We start from the raw sequence: 21,914 nt of genomic DNA on the forward strand, positions 1-21,914 counted from the left end.
AGCACTCTGTGCCAAGGAGCAATGGCATAAGTTCCGTGAAATCAAGGGCAGTGCCTGGCACATAGTAGGTGCTCAATAAATATTTTTCATCAACAAATTAAGAGGGGTGGGTAAAGTAGAAGAAAACAGGCCCACTCAATGGGCAGATTGATGGAGAAGAAGTGAAAGGAAGCGAAAGATGACTTGCCCTGGGCTGAGTACCTCCTTGACCCCTTTGACCCCAGGACCTCACAAGAACTGGAAAGGTTGCCATCCAGGGCATGCCAGAGACATGGCTTTGAAGTCCTCCAGCCCTGGATGCCACTCCTGACTCCATTCTTCCTAGCTCTGACCTTGGGAGCCCTGGTTTCTTCCCCTGCAATGGCGGTGATACCACTACAGTCCAGGGCTGTACAATGCCAGGCCCACAGACGCTAGGGTGCCTGTGCTGTTCTCATACAGTCATGTCTCTTGCTGCTTGGCAACAGCCTCCTCTTCTCAAGCCACCCCCTGATTTCCCCCACATCCCAATATTCCCCTGGTTCCCACCTATGTGGCCCTTTCTCCTTTTCCGGAAGGAAAGCCTGGAATGATGACGGCTCCAGCCCACTCACATCCCACTCACCTGGGATCACGCACACACCCTAGCAACAGACTGCTCCCAGCTTGACGTTTGCTTGTCATGTACATCCTTCATGGGTTCCCTGGCCCCCTCCTCACCCTAACACAGGCCTAGGTCCACAGCCCATCCAGAGTGCGCGAGGCCAGTTCACTCGGTGTTCTTGGGTGCCATCTCCTCCTCCTAGGCCTCTGCTTCCCACCTGCATAGTGTGGCATGAGGGAGGTGGATTCAGAGATCGCTTCTGCTGGTGGGCTCTGACATATAGAGATTCTGACATTTCTGGAGTCATTTCGTGCTTTAACTTCAGACATCAATGTTCAAATCCCAATCTTGGCCAGATAAACAGGCAGCCCTGCAGAAGCCCGGAACTGAAGCCCAGTTGCCACCATTCTTAGCACAAGCCTGGGCAGAGAGGGACAATGTCCCCCCACTTCCCTGGTCCCCACTCTCTCTGCCATAAAGCCTCATTTTTCTACCCCACCTTCCCGGCAGTCTCTCTCTTACTCTCAATGGCGGCACCATGAGTCATCACTCCCCCAAATTCTTCTTGGCAAAACAAAGCTTGAAGCTCCTGCTTCATCCGGGGTGCCGACCCTATGCCCCTTCTGCAGGGAGATTCTAACTCTGCTTCCGCTCTGCTCTTTCCCACCTCCTTCCTGAAACTCTCCAAATATGCATCCCACTTCCCCATTCTCCACAGGGAATATGGGTCTCCTCCAAGCCTGTCATTGCCCTTCCTACTTCATGCCCTTCTGGCTGAAATGTCACCTCTAGCCTAGTGTCTACACTAACGACTCACCCCTCAACTCACTCAGCCACATCTCTGCCAGACACTGACTTCTTATACTAGAGTCTTACTGCCTCATTTGACCTTAAGACCCTGGAGACCAAGGAACTCCTGTCATTATTTTTTTTGTCTCTCACCCTGGCCCCCGCAGCACAATGCTCAGAATGTAGTAGATGTTTGTTGAAACAACGGTAATAATGCCGGGGAGGTGGCTCACACCTGTAATCCCAGCACTTTGGGAGGCCGAGGTGGGCAGATCATGAGGTCAGGAGATCGAGACCATCCTGGCTAACATGGTGAAACTCTGTCTCTACTAAAAATCCAAAAATAATTAGCCGGGCACGGTGGCAGGCACCTGTAGTCCCAGCTATTCGGGAGGCTGAGGCAGGAGAATGGCATGAACCCGGGAGGTGGAGCTTGTAGTGAGCTGGATCCCGCCACTCCACTCCAGCCTGGGCAACAGAGCAAGACTCCATCTCAAAAAAAAAAAAAAAAGAAAAAAGAAAAAGAAACAATGGTAATAACTATTAACCAAAAAATAATAAATCATATCATAATCATTATTAGCCATTTGTTCTTTACAATGCTTTTATCAGCATTTTACACAAAGCACTTCAGTTAATTCACCCAAGCCCCCAATAGACTTGTCATCCCTACCTCTTTGTTTTAAACTGAGAAAATTAAGGCTCAGAGAGGGGAAGTGATCTGCTCAAGGTCACACAGCCCAGAAACGGCAGAATCAAGATTGGAATTTAAGTTCTTATTGCCCTATTTGGCCTCCCTCCAATCCACAAATAGAGGGAGGGGCCCTGTGAGAAACCATGGCCTGCCAGTGACATGGGCCATAGGGGCTGTAAAGAGGCCAGCTCAGCCCAGTGCTGGAGGCAGATTCTGCAAACTTAGTAAGCCTCAATTAAGCACTTGTTCTGTGCACAGCCCCATGCTGGGTGCTGGGAAGCAAAGAATAAGACTCACAACCTACTCACAAAGTGCTCACAACCTGGTGGAAAAAAAAAGCCACCTCCCTGGATAAAGCTAAGACCAAACAGAACTCATCCCCCAGAGGGGAACAGATAAGGTATTAAGGGTGTGCAGAGGAGTTACAGACAAATTTCATCTTGGGGTGAGGGGGAGGGCTTACAAGGCTTTGTAGGACATAGGCTGGCATCTGAGCTGAGCCTTGAAAAGGCAGACAGTATTTCAACAGTGATTGGGGAATGGAGGGGGTGGCATTCTTGGCAGGGAGGAACAGAGGGAGCTAGGGCAAAGACATAGGAAGCACTGGGTGTGTCCCAGGAGCCTCAGGAAGTTAGTTTTCGCAGCCCTCCCCTTGGCACTGACTCACATGTCCAGCTCTGAACAGAGGCCACCTTGAGCTTCCCCAGATTCACAGGCACCTTGCTCAGTTATGGTGAGTGGGGACGGAAAGGGAGAAAGGGCTTGAGCATTTGGGCATGTGGTCAGACAGAAGGGATTCAAGGGGCCAGAATGCAGGCTGTGTCCAGAATCTCTGAAGATGGAAGATGCTAAAGGGGGAGGTCCCCCCAGTGGTGGGTGAAGCCAGGGAGGAGCAAGGAAAAGGACAAAGAACTTGGACTGGGCAGCAGGAGACCTGACTTCCAGAACCACAGATCAAAGATGCATGGAAACTTGGGATTATCCTGTCCAAACCCCATTTTACAGCTAGGAAAACTGAGGCCCAGACAGAGGGACAGGTCTACAGTCCCTGACCACCTTCATAGCAGCAAAGCCAGCAATGTGCTAAGAGGCATGAGAGACCAGTCCTCTCCATCCAGCTCTGCCACTGGCTCCCTGGTGACCTTTCTCTAGACGTTAGGCTCCAACTCCATAAAACAACCCTGAAGACAGCAGTTCTAAAAGTTGTATGGGTTGTGACTCCAAGACAGATGGTGCCTGTGGATCCTCTCCTGGGGACAATGCACACTCTTAACACTGTGCATGCCATTTCAGAAGTTCATGAACATCTGAGGCCAGCCTTCTACAAGGGCAATCTGAGAACCATCTGTGTCCCAATCATCTCGATGGGGAGCCTGTTACAGCAGGCTGCTTCCGGGGCCCCACCTCGGATCTGACGCCCACCCCCCACCCCGCCCATGGAGCAGCTGGGTTTGAATCTCTTGGGTGAGTCCTGGAAAAAGAGTGTTGGGTTTTTTTGTTTTTTGTTTTGTTTTGTTTTTTGAGACAGACTCTCACTCTGTCGCCCAGGCTGGAGTGCAATGGCGTGATCTCAGCTCACTGCAACCTCCGCCTCCCAGGTTCAAGCGATTCTCCTGCCTCATCCTCCCTAGTAGCTGGGATTACAGGTGCATGTAGCCATGCCCAGCTAATTTTTGTATTTTTACTAGAGACGGGGTTTCACCATGTCAGGCTGGTCTCGAACCCTGACTTCAGGTGATCCACCTGCCTCAGCCTCCCAAAGTGCTGGGATTACAGGCATGAGCTATGGCACACAGGTTTTGTTTTGTTTTGCTTTTTAGCATGCTCACTTTTGTTGCTTTTAGAGGGAACAAAGTTTCAGAAGCCCAGCCTTAGGGAACCCTAGGAGGGAGGGGGATGGGGTGGGGTGCCAAGCTGCTCCCCCTTTTAGCTGTTTTACAAATTGAACTTCTGCTCCCTTGCCTGTGAAGAGTGGCTCTGTGGATAGAAGTTTCAAAGCCACCACTCCTTCACCAAGGTCTCTTCTGACTGAGCCACCTGATCAGGCAGGCAGGTGGCTGGGCTGGGCCAGGCTGACCAACATAATGGTCTCGGTTGGGGTGGGTGGAGGCTCAACAAGCTGACTGCAGCTGCCCAGATTCCTGAGTGACACTCTGAGACCAGCAGCCCTGCCTGGGAGGGAGTCTGGACTCCTGAGCTGCACTTGGGGTGAGAGCAGGTTTCCTATTCCTCCCTCTCTCCAGGCCTCCCTCTGGCGCTCAGGCCAGCTCCTTCTTTTTTTCTTCTGGTGGATATGTACCTCTGAACCTGGGTCTCCTGGCTCCAGTCTCTGCCTCCCTCCCCACTTCTTCCAGAGTTCCACCCATCACTGAGCCTGCAGCATATCCAAGCTCCCAAGCACCCTTCTGAGGAGACAAAAGTAATGCTCTTTGCAGATGATATGCTTCTTTAAGTGGAAGAGTTGATTCAATGAAAAATTGAGGTGGCCAGAGACAAAACAATAACTAGGAAAAAAGGCAAGTACCTTCAGATGGGCCCTGTCACCACCCCCCGCACCGATGCAGTGTCTCTCCTACAGGTGGGTAGCTGCCTAGAACCAGATGGGCTCAGAGCCTTGGCGGGCCCCAAGGCTGATGCTGTAGAAAGGCCAGTCCCAGAGGTGCTGGCAGAGTGCAAGCCTGGGAGGGAAGATTCCTGGATTGGAAGCCCTGCTCTCAGAGTCAACAATTTGTTCTTTGAATTTGAGCAAATGCATGCCCCTCTGTGGACACCTAAATGCTCCCACAGGCTCCATCACAGGCCGTATAGGAAAGACTCAAGAATACCAGTGGACTTCGGACAGATCTAGATTGAAATCCCAGCTGTGCCACTTGCTGGCTGAGGACTGCGTAGGCCTTGGGCAAGTTATTTAGCCTCCTGTAATACGACAGGGATCATCATCTCTGCCTCGCTTGGTAGTTGTAAGGATTAAAAGACATAAGGCATGTAAAGCGCTTAGCACAGGGCCTGGCACACAGTAAGCCAATAAACATAGGCAGTTGATTATAAGTCACCAGAGTGAGCCTCTTATGAGGAAGACTCTAGACTTTCTAATTCTAGGTGGCCTCAAGCAAACCCAAAACCACCCACCTGAAGTGGGCCTGGAGACTCTATCTTTAGACCTCTAATCTGGGGACAAGGTGGGGAGAGGGAAGGGGAGAAAGCAGACAGAAGGGAGAGAGCAAACTGAGAAGAGGAGGGAGGAAAGGAAAGAAGAATCAAGGGGCCAAGGAGGGGCTTCCCCAGTGTGGGGGGAAAGGAAGATGACTTGCCAGAAACTACCAGGGCAGTATAAGCCATCTCTCTTTCCCAGAGCCTTCCCTAGACCCACCAAGGCAAGGCTTAGAGGGACAGGACCTGCTGAGAAATGCCACCCTGGCTGTCAATAGGGACACTGAAGCTTTGGGTTACATCTAGACTCCAGAGCACCGCATGGTGGCCCTCCCACCAGAGTAGGCAGAGATGGCCATAGCCAGAGTGATAACAGAACAACCCGCCCATTCAGGCTGCTCACTCAGAGCCCAGGGACCCCTTTCTTGGGGTTCTAATCCTGACTTAGCAGGACACTCTCCTGTTGCATCCTCACCTCCGGAACATATGCAGAGCCCACTCCATGCATCTATCTGCCCTGAGCTCCTGCTTCTGGGCCTAAAGTTGCAACTAGGGAAAAAGCACTGTTCAGACTGAAGACGGGAGCCACAGATAAGGTGTTCCAATTGCCACTGACCAGCTGTGTGACTTTGCGGGTGTCACTTTTTCTCCCTGAACATGTTTCCCTCCTCAGGCTAATAAGGGCAATGGCAAGGACCATCTCTAAGGTCGTCCTGACTTGGACAGAGGCGACACTTCATGGGATGCCTCTGAGCACAAAGAGGCAAAGAGGACCTGTCTCAGGAGAGGAGCGGGCTGGGCTGGGCTCTGAGGAGAATGCAGCGGATATGACAATGGCCAAGGGTTATCATGATGATGATTATTATAATTAAAAATCACAGCTACAAGCCCTTAAGCAATTTACAAAGAGCTTTCTCATTATCTCCTGGGATCGCAATTTGGTGAAGTAGGCAGGGCTGGATGATGATTATTCACATTTGATAGATGAGGAAAGTAAACCAAGATTAGGTGACTTGTCCAAGCTCCTAAGTGCAGAGAAGGGAGAGCTGGAAAGGAAGTAGTTATTGAGTGCCTACTGTGTACCACCTCATTAGGCATGCTCATATCTGTTATTTTGATCAAGTCTCATGACCATGACACTACTGTAGGTGCTACTGTCCCTTTTCTTTTTTTTTTTTTTTTGAGACGGGGTCTTGCTCTGTCACCCAGGGGCACAATCTCAGCTCACTGCAATGTCTGCCTCCCAGGTTCAAGCAATTCTCCTGTCTCAGCCTCCTGAGTAGCTGGGATTACAGGTGCCCACCACCACGCCTGGCTAATTTTTGTATTTTTAGTAGAGATGGGGTTTCACCATGTTGGCCAGGTTGATCTCGAACTCCTGACCTCAGGAATGATCCGCCTTGGATCACTCAAATTTGAAATACAAATCTGGTCAGATGATCTGCCCGCCTCGGCCTCCCAAAGTGCTGGGATTACAGGCGTGAGCCACCGTGCCTGGCCTACTGTCCCCATTTCATAGAGGCTCCATGGCAAAGCCTAAATTTGGATGTAGCCTTGTGGAACTAAAAGGCCTGCACTCCTCCCCATCTTCCTGCATGTATTGGGTTGAACAGTGTCCCCTCCCAACCCAAATTTATGTCTACCTAAAACTTCATAATGTGACCATATTTGGAAACAGGGTCTTTGCAGATGCAATTACACAAGTTCAAATGAGGTCATACTGGACTAGGGTGGGTTCTAAATCCCATATGACTGGTGTCCTTATAAGAGGAAATGAAACAGAGAGAAAGCCACGTGACGACAGAGGCAGATGCAGCTGCAAGCCAAGAAATGCCAAAGATTGCTGGCAACCACCAGAAGCTAGGAGAAAGGCAGGAAACAGATTGCCCCAGAGCCTCCAGAAGGAGCCAACCTTGCTGACACCTGGATTTCAGACTTCTAGCCTCCACAAGTGGGGGAGTAAATGTCTGTGGTTCAAAGCTACCTGGTTTGCGTGCTTCATGACAGCACCCCTAGGAAGTTAATACACTGTGCATCCTTTGAGTAGCAGACCTAGGACCCTCACATTCTGTTTTTCAGATTCCCACTCATTAGGCAGCTTTAGAGGTTAAAGAGGACCCAGAGGCTCCTCATGAGAAGTCACTCTCACCTCTCCTGCACCTTCCAGGGCCAGGCTGTCCTGAAAACAGGCTGAAGACAGGCTTACAGAGGAAAAAGCTTCCTAGAACAGCCTGTTCTAGGTCTCTATCCACCCCAGTGGGGCCTCCCATTGAGCTTGTTTAGCAGCCTCTGTGCCCAGGTCTCCAGGTCAACAGTCCTTCCCTTCCTCCCAGACCAACCATCCTCTGTCACCACCTGGAGAGCTGTGTTTTTGAAATGCAAATCTGATCCTTCCTGGTTGGCTTACTCCTCTTCCCTAGCTCCCTGCCATCTGTAGGACTTAGTCAGGCTCTTTGGCCTGCACCAGATCTGCCCCTAATCTTCCTCTCAGCTTTATCTCCAGTCATTTACTCCTCCACCCTCATCCCCGCCACTCACCACCTCCTATTCCAACCATGTGGAACTATTTGGGGTTCCCCTAAGAAGCCGTTCTGCCTTTGCACATGCTATTTCAAATACCCAGACAGTAAAATCCAGCCCAAACACCATCTCTCTCCTCCAGGAAGCCTTTTCCTCCATAAACAGCCACACCCTGGCAGCTTGTACATTGTCCTTGCGGTGGTATTGCATCTTTACATGTCTGCTCCCACCCCCAGCCTGTGAATACTGCTGGATTCATTTCTGTTTTTGTAGGCCTAGGGCCCAATACAAAGGCCTTCAAGAATGTTGAGCTTTATTGTGGAGTAGCAATAATGGTCATAATAGTTGACATTTATCAAATGTTTCTTATCCACTCACATAATGCTAAGCATTCCAAGGATGTTATCTCATTTAATTCTCAAAATAATCCTATGAAACAGATACTAGTACTGGTCCTGTTTTACAAGTAAGGAAATGAGGAGATGGAATCACTTGCCCTAGTCCCCGCAGCTAGTACATGGCAAACCCCAAATGACTCTAGAGCCAGTGCTAGTAACCACTACTAAGTATGCCATCCATCCCAATACCTTCATTTCACAGAGATGGACATGCGCCAAAAGGGGAAAGTGATTGGCCCTCAGTCATATAACAAGGCAGGGACCCAGATATTTGGATTCCTCTTCCAATACTTTTCCTCTTCTCATTCCAGTACAATCCTAATCCAGGACACAGAACCCAAGCTAGGCTGTGTCTCCTGAGGAGCTTCCTCCTGCCTCCACTAGAGCAGAGCCCAGCATGGGCCTGGACCCACGGTGAGTGCTCAAATCTATGGCCAGGAGATGGGAGATGCAGCATTGAAGAAGACAGGTAAATCAACTTGAGAAAAGGCTGAGGCCTGCTTGGATTACACATTGTCAGGGCTTGAAACGAAGCTTTGGGTATCATTTAGCGCCATCTACCATTTTATAAATTAATTCAGTTTGACAAGCTTATTGAACACAAATCATAAGTCAGGCACTGTGTGGGACTACTAAGAAGATTAGTAAGCAAGTTCCTGCCCACATGGCATTTACAGTCTAGTAAAGGGACAATCAAACAACAATTACAAATTCTCACGAGCCCTGTGAGACACAGAGAGCTCTAAGAATGTGTAACAGGGAAAACTGACTTGGCCTAGAGAGTTGGCAAAGGCCCCCCTGAGAAAGTGACTATTGAGCTGAAACATGAAGAGTGGGAGTTAATCAAGATAAGAAGCAGGGGAACAGTGTGCTCGACAAAGGGAATAGGATGTGAAAATCCCAGAAGCAAAAGAGCTCATGGTGCCTAGATGAACTAAAAGGCCAAAGTGGCTGTTGTCCAGAGAAGTGGGCAGGAACGGGATCCTGAAGGGCCTTAGAGATCAAAGTAAGAATTGGAGAAACTGAGCAGATCAGGGAAACCCCTCGCTCAGAACCTGGTCCACAGCACACTGTCAAAGAGTCATTGCATTAGTCACTGAAGGAGAGACTTGTCTAAGATCATAAGACCTGGGAAGCAGAATTCCTACCTACCAGGTGGGGCCTGAGGGCTATTTCAGGCACCTGTGTGAGGGACGGGGGCCGGGGCGGGGCGGGGGGGTGCTTTCCAAGTATTTCAATTAATAGATGTTTCCCGGCTCCCTGTCTCCACCTCTCTTGAGCTTCAGAGTAAATAAGAAGTACCTGTGTTTGTTAAAACATAGATTGCTCGGCCACACCTCCAGAGTTATCAATTCCTAGGTCTGGCATGAGAACCAAGAAATTGCATTTTTTTTTTTTTTTTGAGATGCAGTCTCGCTCTGTCACCCAGGCTGGTGGGCAGTGACGCAGTCTCGGCTCACTGCAACCTCCGCCTCCTGGGTTCAAGCGATTCTCCTGCCTCAGCCTCCTGAGTAGCTGAGATTACAGGCGTGTGCCACCATGCCCGGCTAAATTTTGTATTGTTAGTAGAGATGGGGTTTCACCATATTGGCCAGGGTAGTCTCGAACTCCTGACCTCAGGCGATCCATCCGCCTCGCCTCCCAAAGTGCTGGGATTACAGGCGTGAGCCGCCACACCCTGCCAATAAATTGCATTTCTAACAAACTCCCAGGTAACCCTGCTGCTGTTGGTGAGGTGAAAAAACCACAGCTCTAGACTAGAGTATATCGTTGGGGAGATCAGCAGTGAGGACCATGACCAGGATCTCTGGGGACTAGAAGGGTGGATTCCTGAACCTGGGTAACAACGAGACAAACTAGCAATCTGAGCAAGGGAAGGGTCATCAAAGTCCCAAAATCTAGCCCACTAGCTGCCTAGCCAGGTAAACCAAGGCTTAGGGAGTTTAGTCTCTTTCACATAAAGAAGCTTAATAAAAAGTGTTGGGTGAAGAGATAAACACATGAAGGGGTTGGCTAAAGTCAAAAGAAGATCCCAGGCGGGGCGCATCGGTTCATGCCTGTAATCCCAGCACTTTGGGAGGCAGAGGCAGGCAGATCCCTTGAGGTCAGGAGTTTGAGACCAGCCTGACCAACATGGTGAAACCCTGTCTCTACTAAAAATACAAAAATAAGGCCGAGCACGGTGGCTCATGCCTGTAATCCCAGCACTTTGGGAGGCCAAGGTGGGCAGATCACCTGAGGTCGGGAGTTCAAAGCCAGCCTGGCCAACATGGCAAAACCCTGTCTCTACTAAAAATGCAAAAATTAGCCGGGCGTGGTGGTGGGCGCCTGTAATCCCAGCTACTCGGGAGGCTGAGGAAGAAGAATTGCTTGAACCCAGGAGGAGGAGGTTGCAGTGAGCGGAGATCATGCCATTGCACTCCAGCCTAGGCGACAAGAGTGAAACTCTGTCTCAAAAAAAAAAAAAAAAAAATTAGCTGGGCATGTTGGCTCATGCCTATAGTCCCAGCTATTGAGGAGGCTGAGGTGGGAGAATCACTTGAACCCAGGAGGCGGAGGCTGCAGTCAGCTGAGATCGTGACACTGCCTGCACTCCAGCCTGGGTGACAGAACAAGGCAAAAGATCTCTGGCCCAGACTCCAGAGCTCATGAACTCCAGGCCAGCTTTTCCTATGTCCTGGGATTCTGGGATTCAAGGAGGGGACAGAAAGCTCAGCTTTCCCTCAGCCTCTACTGCCTTTGGCAGGGAAACATTTTTAAGAATTGCAGAAATCTGCTGCTGGCCCCCAATCCTATCACCCATCCACCTTCCTTCCTTTTACACTCCCAGTTCCCTCCCTTTGCACTCTGAATCCTGTGTCCTGTATCTTGGCAAGCCAAGCAGCAAAGGGGGATGTGACGTTATGGGGAAGAACTGGAACTAATGGAAGAATTCTTGCACTTGGATATCCTTCTCTCTGAACAATTTCTTCCTCCTATAAGACTCTACTTCTCTCTACCCTTGTACCACAGTCAAAATCCAACCTACCTACATTTCAGTACCTGTATCTGAAACCCACAAAGCCACAGACTAAATTCCCAAACTTCCTTTTCACGCAGTTTTTCAAAAATAGCGTGGACCTGTACAGAATGTTTCTATCCTATTCCATTTGGCAGCAAAATGCCACTTCTCTGCAAACCCACAAGCACAGACTAATATACAAACAACTACACATACAGAAAAACAAATATACCAGAACCTATAAAAACACACACACATATACATCAAGAGATACATTTTCACTGTTCACTATACACCCAAATGTACAAGAAATACACAGGGAGGACACATGCACACAGACTATAGATTTAGAAATGCCTGCACGCACCAGTACTTGGAGAAAGGGGTACGGACATACCCAGAGACATCTCTTTCAAAGTAGAGAGGTCTCCTGAGGAGGGATTCCTTGGAGTGAGGAGCTGGCCCTTTAAGAGAGTGGTTCTCCCTCCTAGTCCTTTCAGGGCACCTGAGCTTCTACTCACCTACCTTCCTACCCACCCAGAGCCCTGCACGGGTGAGACTGGCACAGGCTAGGTCTGGTGCGGGACTGGGGGAAGGCCGGAGGGGACAGGTCCCCAGGCCACAACAGGAAATGAATCCCTGAACCGGCTGGTCACCAGCCTGGAAACTGCTGTTGTTACCACCACCACCCCGCACCCACACCCACATCCACACACGCGCGCGCACGCATACACATACACACACACACACACACACACACACGCACGCACAAGGGCTTCAAGCAGGACACGCCCTCCTCTCCAGCTCAGGTCAGAACGCGGGCTCTACTGTCGGCCCAGTTCCCCCGGCCCCCGGGGTGTGGCCGCCCACCTGCCAGCAGGGAGTCTCTGCCCGACGGGGAAGGGACACCCCCGCCGCCGCCACCAACCGCCCAGGCCAGGTGCCCAGCTCCCAGCGACCGCAGCGCCTGGACCGCCGCCCCCACCCCTTTCTCCCGGCAGTGCGAAGACAAAGCCGCGCACACGCACACGCACACGGGGGCTACGCGGGGATACGCGGGAGCACACCCGCACTCACACGCGCACACACGGGAGTCACACTGGCGCGCACACAGCGACACACACACACACACACACACCCGCCACAGGCTCCAGCCACAGGCGAAGCCACTGGCACATGCCCTCACCCAGAGGTGTACACACTGCTACACATTCAGACACACCCTCTCACAGATACATTCACCGACAGACACACGCAGACACACGCACCCTCACCCAGATACGCACGCACCACTTGCGAAGACACGCAAGGCACACACCCTCACACACGCACACACAGATGCACACCCGGCGCACACACGCACGCGCGCGCACACCGAGCAGCCGCTCGCACGGGTCCACGGGCACACGCGCGCTCACACCTAACACACACCCAGAGACTGGAGCCCCGACACACAAACCCGCGACAGTCCCGACACGCACGAACTGAAGCCCGCGGCTCCTGGAGCCGGCCCGCCGGCCTGTCAGTGCCCGAAGATCGGGAATCGAGCCCGCCGCCCTCGGCGGCCACCCCACACGCACACGCGGGACCCGACGTGGTGGGGTCCCCGGGACGCGGAGAGGGACGGCGGGTGCGGCTAACCTGGCGGCGGCGGCGCGGCTTCTGGGAGCTGCCTGGCTCGCGGTCCTGGCGTCCGGCGGCTGCCCCGGCGGGCTCCGAGGCGCGCTAGAGCTGCGCAGAAATGCCCCGCTCTCTCGCGCGCTCGCTCCTGCTCTCCCTCCCACGGCGCTCAGCCCCCTCCTCGCCCGCCCCCCACACCCCTTCTCGCCGCTCCGCCCCGCCCCGGCCGGCTCCCCCGGAGGAGGCGGCGGCGATCCCGGCCCCCCAGGCAGCAGCGGGCGGGCGAACGAGCAAGCAGCGGCGGCGAGCAGCCAACACCAGGGGAGCGCCGGAGCCGCCGGAGCTGGGGCCGCGCGCCGGTCCCGGGGAGGGGAGCAGAGGAAGGGGCTGAGCCCCTCGAACCCTCCCAGCGCTGGGGGCCCGCCGCCGGCTTCCCCACGTGGGCCCGGCGTCAACCTGAGCTGTGGCGGGGCTCAGAGGCCCGGCGAAGAAGAGGAGCAGACCCCACCCGGGGCCCCCAAGTCCTCCGGGTTCCCGCCAGCGCCGACCTCGGTTTTCCCTGGCTTAGACTTCTCAGCTCTGTGCCTGGTGCCCCGGGGTAACCCCTCGGCCCCGCGCCCAGCTCTCCGACCTCGTCTACCTCCAGCTGGGACCTGGCCCACGCCCACCCTTCTCCTCGCCGCGCTCCCATTGTTCCCGCGGCCAGGGCTCGCGGAGGATCGCCCAGCGCGTTCCAGCCCCTCGCAGGTGGCAACCTCTGGACTCTCTGGGGGCTCTCCAAGGGCTGAGTCCCTGGCTCTGGGATCCCGACGCCCACCCTCCACAAGCCCAAATACCCCCAAAGTAATGGGCTTTTCTAAATTAGGGTTATAACCACCACGGCCCGTATAGGCGCTCCTTTAGGTCCTTCTTGGAGTACACACTGAGGCTAGGAGAGAGGAGGAACTAACCCGTGTTCAGCGAGCCCAAGATAGCATCTGGAAGAAGATGGGGCAGGGATGAAGTGTCTGCCTTCCATAGATAAAGAAAGGAATTCCTGCCCTAGGGCTCCTGGGGCAGGGCCGGGCCCTCCAGAAGTGCCCGGAATAATGAGCCTGGGCCTCCTTTGTTAGATGCTAAAGGAAGAAACAGAGGGAAGATGCAAATGTCACTCACTTGCCAGGGTTTTACTGGAAGTCAGGACATATGCAAAGGCCTACTAAGTAGCTTTCACCTACTTGTCTCACTTAAGTGGCAGCTGGGATTATCCCCACTTTGCACATCAGGAGCCTATCCTAGGTCTCCCCTCCAGGCACCACAGAGCCAAGTTGAAGCCCAACAATTCTGGTTCTTCACTGTGGTCCATGCCTCAGGTATAGGATACTAAGAGCAGGTGCAAAGTGAGCAGCTGAGAACATAAGAAAGCAGGAAGGAGAGGCAGGGTTTGGGCCTCCAAGGACTTACACAAACTAAGGGAGGGCAAAAACTAAGGGAACTGAGGCCCCAAAGCAGGACTGAACATGGCTTGTCCAGGAAGGAAGATTATGATTAACAATAAGAACTGATAATAACTCACCGGTTAGGAACACTTACAGTATTTATTGTTCTAAGAGCTTTATTTGCATTAATTCATTTAATTCTCACAATAACATTAGAGGTGGCCGGGCGCGGTGGCTCACGCTTGTAATCCCAGCACTTTGGGAGGCCGAGGCGGGCAGATCACGAGGTCAGGAGATCGAGACCACGGTGAAACCCCGTCTCTACTAAAAAATACAAAAAATTAGCCGGGTGTTGTGGCGGGCGCCTGTAGTCCCAGCTACTCGGAGAGACTGAGGCAGGAGAATGGCGTGAACCCGGGAGGCGGAACTTGCAGTGAGCCATGATGGCACCACTGCACTCCAGCCTGGGGGAGGGAGCGAGACTCCGTCTCAAAAAAAAATAAAAAATTTAAAAAATTAAAAAAAAAAACATTAGAGGTTATTCTTATTCCCACATTATGCATGCTGAAATAGAAACACAAAGACATCACATAGCTTCTAAAGTGGCAGAGCCAGGATCCAAACTTGGGAAGCTGACTCCTAAGCTTCCATTTTTTTTTTTCTTTTTGAGAGAGACTTTCACTCTGTCACCCAGGCTGTAGTGCAGTGGTACGATCTTGGCTCACTGCAACCTCCACCTCCTGGGTTCAAGTGATTCTCCTGCCTCAGCCTCCTGAGTAGCTGGGATTACAGGCGTATGCCACCACGTCCAGCTAATTTTTATATTTTTAGTACAGACAGGGTTTCACCATGTTGGCCAGGCTGGTCTCAAACTCTTGGACTCAAGTGATCTGCCTGCCTCGGCCTCCCAAAGCGCTGGGATTACAGGTGTGAGCCACCGTGCCCAGCCCCAAGCTTCCACTTTTAACAACCACAAAACAGACAGAAGCAGCAGCCTTGAATGGGAGGCAAAGACATTTGAACTACTAGAGCACCCAACTCAGCAGGACTCTTTTTTTTTTTTTTTTTAATTGATGTCTTCTGTCTTCCTTGTAGGTACCTGGTACCCAGCACAGCACCTAGGATATAGGCCTAATTTGTTAAATGACTTGCACAACTGCCACATGGGGCTGGAGAGCAGGGTGTCACATAGAGGACTCGGTTGCAAGCCTCTCTGTTCTGCTGGGTATTTTTATCAGTTGGTTTTAGATGAAGCAGAGGAAGGTATGAAACATTGATCAAATCTACAGTTGTCATGAGGTTGGGAGGGAAAATGAAGACTCCGGAAACCAGAATCAGTTTCTTAAAGCTCTCAGCAGCTTTGGAGGCTGAGCTGGAACTCTCAAGATGACGTGCCTCAGAGTAAGTATAAACTCCTGCTCTTAGGTCCAAACCAGAGCAGTCCCACAGAACTTTCCATGATGATGGAAATGTCCTGAATCTTTGCTGTCTGATACGGTGGCTACTAGCCCTCTGTGGCTATTGAGCACTTGAAGTGTGGCTAGTCCAACTGAGGAAATGCAAAATAATAATTGTATTTAATTTTAAGTACTTTAAATTTGAATGGCCACAATGGCTGCCATATTGGACAGTGCCCTTCCAAATGAGCAAGTGCCCCAAATACAGTGTAGAAAGAATCTCGATCAACAGTAATTACAGTGAAAGTGATTTAAAGGTTTTAGTTGACCTCAAGCTCAACAATGCAATGTGCTGCCAAAAAGAAAGAAAGGAAGGGAGAGAAGGAGTAAAGAAGAGAGAGAGGGAGGGAGGGAGGGAGGGAGGGAGGGAGGGAGGGAGGGAGGAGGGAACAAAGAGGAGGAAAGAGAAAGGGAAGAAAGGAAGGAGGAGAAAGTGAATATGAATATTGTATCAACGGAAACCAGAGTTGAGGTCAGGCGCAGTGTCTCATGCCTGGAATCCAGCCACTTTGGGAGGCCGAGGCAGGCGGGCAGATCACCTGAGGTCAGGAGTTTGAGATCAGCATGGCCAAAATGGTGAAACCCTGTCTCTACTAAAAATACAAAATTGACCGGGCACAGTGGCTCACGCCTGTAATCCCAGCACTTTGGGAGGCTGAGGCAGGCAGATCACGAGGTCAGGAGTTCGAGACCAGTCTGGCCAACATGGTGAATCCGTCTCTACTAAAGATACAAAAAAAAAAAAAAAAAAAAAAAAAAATTAGCTGAGTATGGTGGCACATGCCTGTAATCCCAGCTACTCAGGAGGCTGAGGCAGGAGAATTGCTTGAACCCAGGAGGTGGAGGTTGCAGTGAGCCGAGATTGCGCCATTGCATTCCAGCCTGGGCAACAGGGTGAGACTCTGTCTTTAAAAAAAAAAAAAATACAAAATTAGCCAGGCGTGGTGGCACAGGCGTGGTGGCACACTCCTGTAATCCCCGCTACTCGGGAGGCTGAGGCAGGAAAATCCCTTGAATCCGGGAGGCGGAGGTTGCAATGAGCCGAAATCACACCACTGTACTTCAGCATGGGCAACAAGAGTGAGACCCCATCTCAAAAAAAAAAAAAAAAAAAAAAAAAACAAGAGTTGGGCCAGTTCTGCCCTAGATGGATCACAGCTGGACCACCGAGCTCATTTGTGAGCCCCATATTCTCAGGGGGACTGGAGCATGTCTACAGGAGACCAGAACATAGAGGACCTGGACACCATGCTGTATGATGAATGATTTAAATAGCTTGGAGAAGGGAAAGTGCAGGGTAGATGTGGTGACTATCTCCACACTTCTGAAGGGCTATCATACAGAAAGGGGATTTGCTTTGTTTCCTTTCGTTTAGGTCTAATAAACAAAACAAAAAATTCTGTGTTAGCAAACTCCTAGGCCACCCTCTCTGAGGGAAGGATCCATATCAAATTTATATGCTGTTCTCCTCAGCACCTAATCCATCCAGGACCTGGTTCATATGAAACAATGACTACAGATTTGCTGCCAGAATGGATATGAAAGAATTCCATTAGCCAGGTGCTGTGGCTCACACCTGTAATCCCAACACTTTGGAAGGCCGAGCAGGTGGATCACCTGAGGTCAGGAGTTCGAGACCAGCCTCGCCAACATGGTGAAACCCCATCTCTACTAAAATACAAAATTAGCTGGGCGTGGTGGCACATGCCTGTAATCCCAACTGTTTGAGAGGCTGAATGTCTTGAAACTGGGAGGTGGAGGTTGCAGTGAGCCAAGATCACACCACTGCGCTCCAGCCTGGGCAACAAGAGTGAAACTCTGTCTTAAAAAGGGGGGGGCCGAGTGTGATGGCTCACACCTGTAATCCCAGCACTTTGGGAGGCCGAGGAGGGCAGATCACCTGAGGCAGGAGTTTGAGACCAGCCTAGCCAACAGGTGAAACCCTGTCTCTACTAAAAATACAAAAAAATTAGCCAGGCTTGGTGGCTCATGCCTGTAAGTCCCAGCTACTCGGGAGGCTGAGACGTGAGAATTGCTGAACCTGGGAGGCGGAGGTTGCAGTGAGCTGAGATTGTACCACTGCACTCTAGCCTGGGCAACAGAGTGAGACTTGGTCTCAAATAAATAAATAAATAAATAAATAAAGAGAATTCCATCACCTCCAGTGGGGGGATATCCAGGAAGACAATTTCAGCTCACTGTAAAGAACTCCCTAACAGTTGGAGCTATCCAAGAATGGAACAGACCACCTTGGGAGTGATGAACTCCTTGTCAATATATGTATTCAAAGAAAGATTAAGTCTTCATTGGGAAATTGAACTAGGATCCTGGTGACCTCTCAAATTGAAAAAATGGGCAAGTTCTATTAGGAAGGGAAAGACAAGATCAAAGCTGTGCTTCCAGACAATTATGTGACTGTATGTGTAGAAGAAATGGGTGCGGAGGGATCAGAGGCAGGCAGGACCAGTAGGAAACCACTGTAGCAGTCCAGGAGATAAAAAAAATAGACCAGGGCCGGGCGCAGTGACTCACACCTGTAATCCCAGCACTTTGGGAGGCCGAGGCGGGTGGATCACAAGGTCAGGAGTTCAAGACCAGCCTGGCCAAGATGGTGAAACCCTGTCTCTACTAAAAATACAAAAAAATTAGCCAGGCATGGTGGTGGGCACCTGTAATCCCAGCCACTCGGGAGGTTGAGGCAGAGAATTGCTTGAACCCGGGAGGCGGAGGTTGCAGTGAGCCGAGATCGCGCCACTGCACTCCAGCCTGGGCAACAGAGTGAAACTCGTCTCAAAACAAAACAAAACAAAACAAAAAACAAAAAAAAAAGAATAGACTGGGAGTCCATGGGAATGGAAAGCCAATGCAAGTGTGACTTGAAAGAGGCACTGGCACTAGGCTGGTAGTCAGGAGCTGCAGGTTCTAGTCCTGCCCCTGTCATTAACTTATTGTGTAGTCTCAGGTAAATCCCAGCCCTTGAGTAGATCCCTTCCTTTATTCAAATTTCAGAGATCCCATCTGTAAAATGCAGAATGATCTGCAATATCCTTCCTAACTCTGGATTCTGTGAATGGGAGAGAGATAATGAAGGATAACTGGGATAATGTATTAGAAAGCCTTCGTACACTTCAAAGTAATAATATCATTAGTACAACTACCATTGTTATTATTATTTCAAAGGCAGCCTCACCAGAATGTGGTGACTGGACTGGTAGGAGGGGACAGGACAGAGTCAAGTGGCCTGCATCTGTGGGTGGACAAGAGACCAGGGTCTCTGATCTTTTGGGAAGGTCAGCTAACCACTCTATCCCTCCCCCGAGATCTGTGAAGACAAACAGTATTCTGTGCCCTGTCACCTCATTAACTGCTTCCTCATTCCTTTGAGCCACACCTTATACTTGGCTAAAAGAAGCAACCAATTCTAAGAAAAGTTAGCCTCTGTACTCCCTCCTTTCAATGTTCATAGATGGGTCCTCGTCTGGGACTTCCCCTACATAATTATAAGTATCATCATCTCATATAGGAATAGCCAACATTATTGAGTACTTAGTATATGTTAGGAAATTTACTTACATAATTTTCTCACCCTGGGAGGTAGCTATAATGGCTCAGGAGGATCTATAACTTTCTCAGTCACATAGCTTATGAGAAGGATTCCAGTACAAGTCTGTGTGATTTCAAGGCTGCATTCTTAAAGATTTTTTTTTTTTTTTGAGAGGGAGTCTTGCTGCATCACCCTGGCTGGAGTGCAGTAGCACTATCTTTGCCCACTGCAACCTCCATCTCCCGGGTTCGAGCGATTCTCATGTCTCAGCCTCCCAAGTAGCTGGGATTACAGGTGCCTGCCACCATGCCTGGCTAATTTTTGTATTTTTAGTAGAGATGGAGTTTCACCATGTTGGCCAGGCTGGTCTCGAACTCTTAACCTCAGGCGATCTGCCTGCCTCAGCCTCCCAAAGTGCTGGGATTACAGGTGTGAGCCACCCCACCCGGCACCCTAAAGATTTTTACTATGTCTTTTTGTAGCAACTTAGGGAGGAGGGCAAGATCAGTGCTGCTGCCACTTTATAGCTGGGGAAACTGAAGCTCAGAGAAGGTAAATTCTGTCACTTGGACAAATTAGTAAAGTCTTCTATGGTGCAGTTTGGTGCTCTTTCTACTTCTCAGAGCTTCCTCCTCTGCACCTTCCAGGGCCTCCCCAGTCCTCCTAGGAGTGATGAGTAGAGACTTGCCCAGACTACTTAAGAGAAGGACCTTACATTTGTCCTTCTCCTGGGGAAGGGAAAGGTTCCTGAAAGGTGAAAGTTAATTTCCACCTCCGCCCCCCCACCCACCAACTCACACACCCTAACCCAGGACCTTGTGGTGATGGCACTGAAGGCTTACAGAGTGAGTCATGCGGGGCTGACCTGTCAGAGTCACCCAAGCACAAGATGCTAAGCTTAGTTTAGAGGGGCGGAAAAGTAGGCAAAGTGTTCTCATCCTCAGGAGCACAGTACAGTGGCAGCTTGTGCCCCTTACTCCTTTCATCCCAAAATACTGCAAACATTTGGGAACACTGTGCAAGGGCCCTAGAGCTGAGGGAACACATGACAAATAAGAGTGAGTCCAAGGAGTTGAGATTGAAGTGGAGTCTTAAAGAGTGAATTCAGCACACAAATTAGGTAGAAGGGCCCTCCAGGCTGCAGGAATGCCCTAAAGCTTAAATATATTTGGATTCCATCTAACAGGCAGTAGGGAGCTATGGAGTTCACTATGGCTTTGGAGACAGACTGTCTGAGTTTGAATCCTGCCTCTGTCCCTTCCCAGTGGTTTGATCTTGGGAAAGTTACTCAACCCCTGTGGTTGACGTATTATTTTTCTCCATTATTTGCCCTTCCCTTGGCCAGTAAGAGAATTATCCATCCTAGCCAATTGCCATGTGACTTGTGTACCTTCCGGAGGAAGGAGTGCACTTCCCCAGCGCATTGTCAAGCTTAACCACATGACTTCCTTTGGCCAATGAAATGTGAGCTAGAGAGATACATGCCAGTTTGAAGCAGAAACTTGGAGTGCCATTGCATGTTTGAGTCTGAAATCTTACTTTTTTGTCTCTGCCACTGGAAATGTTGTGTCTTAGATAGGGCCTGCGCCTTCAGCCTGGACCCTGGAATGAAAAGACACAGAGCAAAGCTGCAGTCAATCTACAGCTGTGATGTGTAATGTGATGAAGAAAGCGATTGGCTTTTTGTAAGTCACTGAGAGTTTGGGGTTGTTTGTTATCACATCATACTTAGCAAATGCTGACTGGCATACCCCTCGACAGTAGGTGATTTTAGTAGCACCTACCTCACGGCACTGTTGTGAGGATTAAATAAGATTATCTAATGAAAAATGTCTAACCATTTCATCAGAGATTTATATTATAAAATGACCACTCTGTCCACATATAAATGGACACTTGATAAATAACAGAAATAGAATTTGCAAAAGAGTAGCAAAAGATGATGCTATATAGTGGGCTGAATAGTGTACCCCCCAAAATTCATGTCCCCTCAGAACCTCAGAATATTAACTTATTTGGAAATGGGGTCTTTCCAGATGTAATTAGTTCAAGATTTTAAGAATAACTCATCCTGGATTTAGGGTGGGACCTAAATCCAATGACCGGTGTCCTTATAAGAAGAGGAGAAGACACAGGGAAACAGAAAATAAAACCATGTGAAGATGGAGAGAAAGATTAGTGATGTGTCCACAGGCCAAGGAATGCCAACAATTGCTGGCAACCACCAGAGGCTAAGAGAGAGGCATGGGAGGTTTTCTCCCTCAGAATCTTTAGAAGGAACCAGTGCTGCTGACACCTTAATTTCAGACTTCTGGCCTTCTGAACTGTGAGAAAATAAATTTCTGTTGTTTTAAGCCACCCAGCTTGTGGTAATTTGTTATGACAGCCTGGGAAACTAATACAGATGGGTTGTTTTAAAATAACGCTGAACAACTGGTTAATCATTTGGAAAAAAAATAAAATGGCTTCCTACCTTGTAGCATACATGAAAATAACCCCCAGTTAGATTAAAGACCTGAATTTGAAAAGCAAAATTTTACGATCTTTAGAAGCTAAAGAAAATCATCTTCAGGACCTCAAGGTAGGGAAATAGTTCCTTAACAAGACGCAAAATGTCACAAATTGTATTACTCTGAGTTCTCCAGAAAAACAGAAGAGTTACTGGAAAGGGGTCTTGATCCAGACCCCAAGAGAGGGTTCTTGGATGTTGCACAAGAAAGAATTCAGGGCAAGTCCATAG

The 21,914-nt window shown here is 50.1% G+C and overlaps 1 protein-coding gene across 8 annotated transcripts in view; it reads right to left on the reverse strand.

The window, feature by feature from the left end:
- The window catches only part of EPB41L1 (erythrocyte membrane protein band 4.1 like 1), a 177,856-nt gene that overhangs the window by 127,361 nt on the left and 28,581 nt on the right, over positions 1–21,914 (reverse strand). For 3 of the 8 annotated variants that reach the window (XM_055266190.2, XM_055266189.2, XM_063633608.1), the window contains exon 1: positions 12,777–12,921. The exons of 4 other annotated variants lie outside the window; for them this stretch is intronic. The gene's annotated coding sequence lies outside the window, so the exon portion shown is untranslated. Of the gene's footprint in view, positions 1–12,776; positions 12,922–21,914 lie in introns of those variants that run through there. One more of the 8 variants, XM_063633640.1, reaches the window with a different exon arrangement.

The sequence above is a fragment of the Symphalangus syndactylus genome, chromosome 24 (assembly GCF_028878055.3).
Source record: "Symphalangus syndactylus isolate Jambi chromosome 24, NHGRI_mSymSyn1-v2.1_pri, whole genome shotgun sequence".
Lineage (NCBI taxonomy): Eukaryota > Metazoa > Chordata > Mammalia > Primates > Hylobatidae > Symphalangus > Symphalangus syndactylus.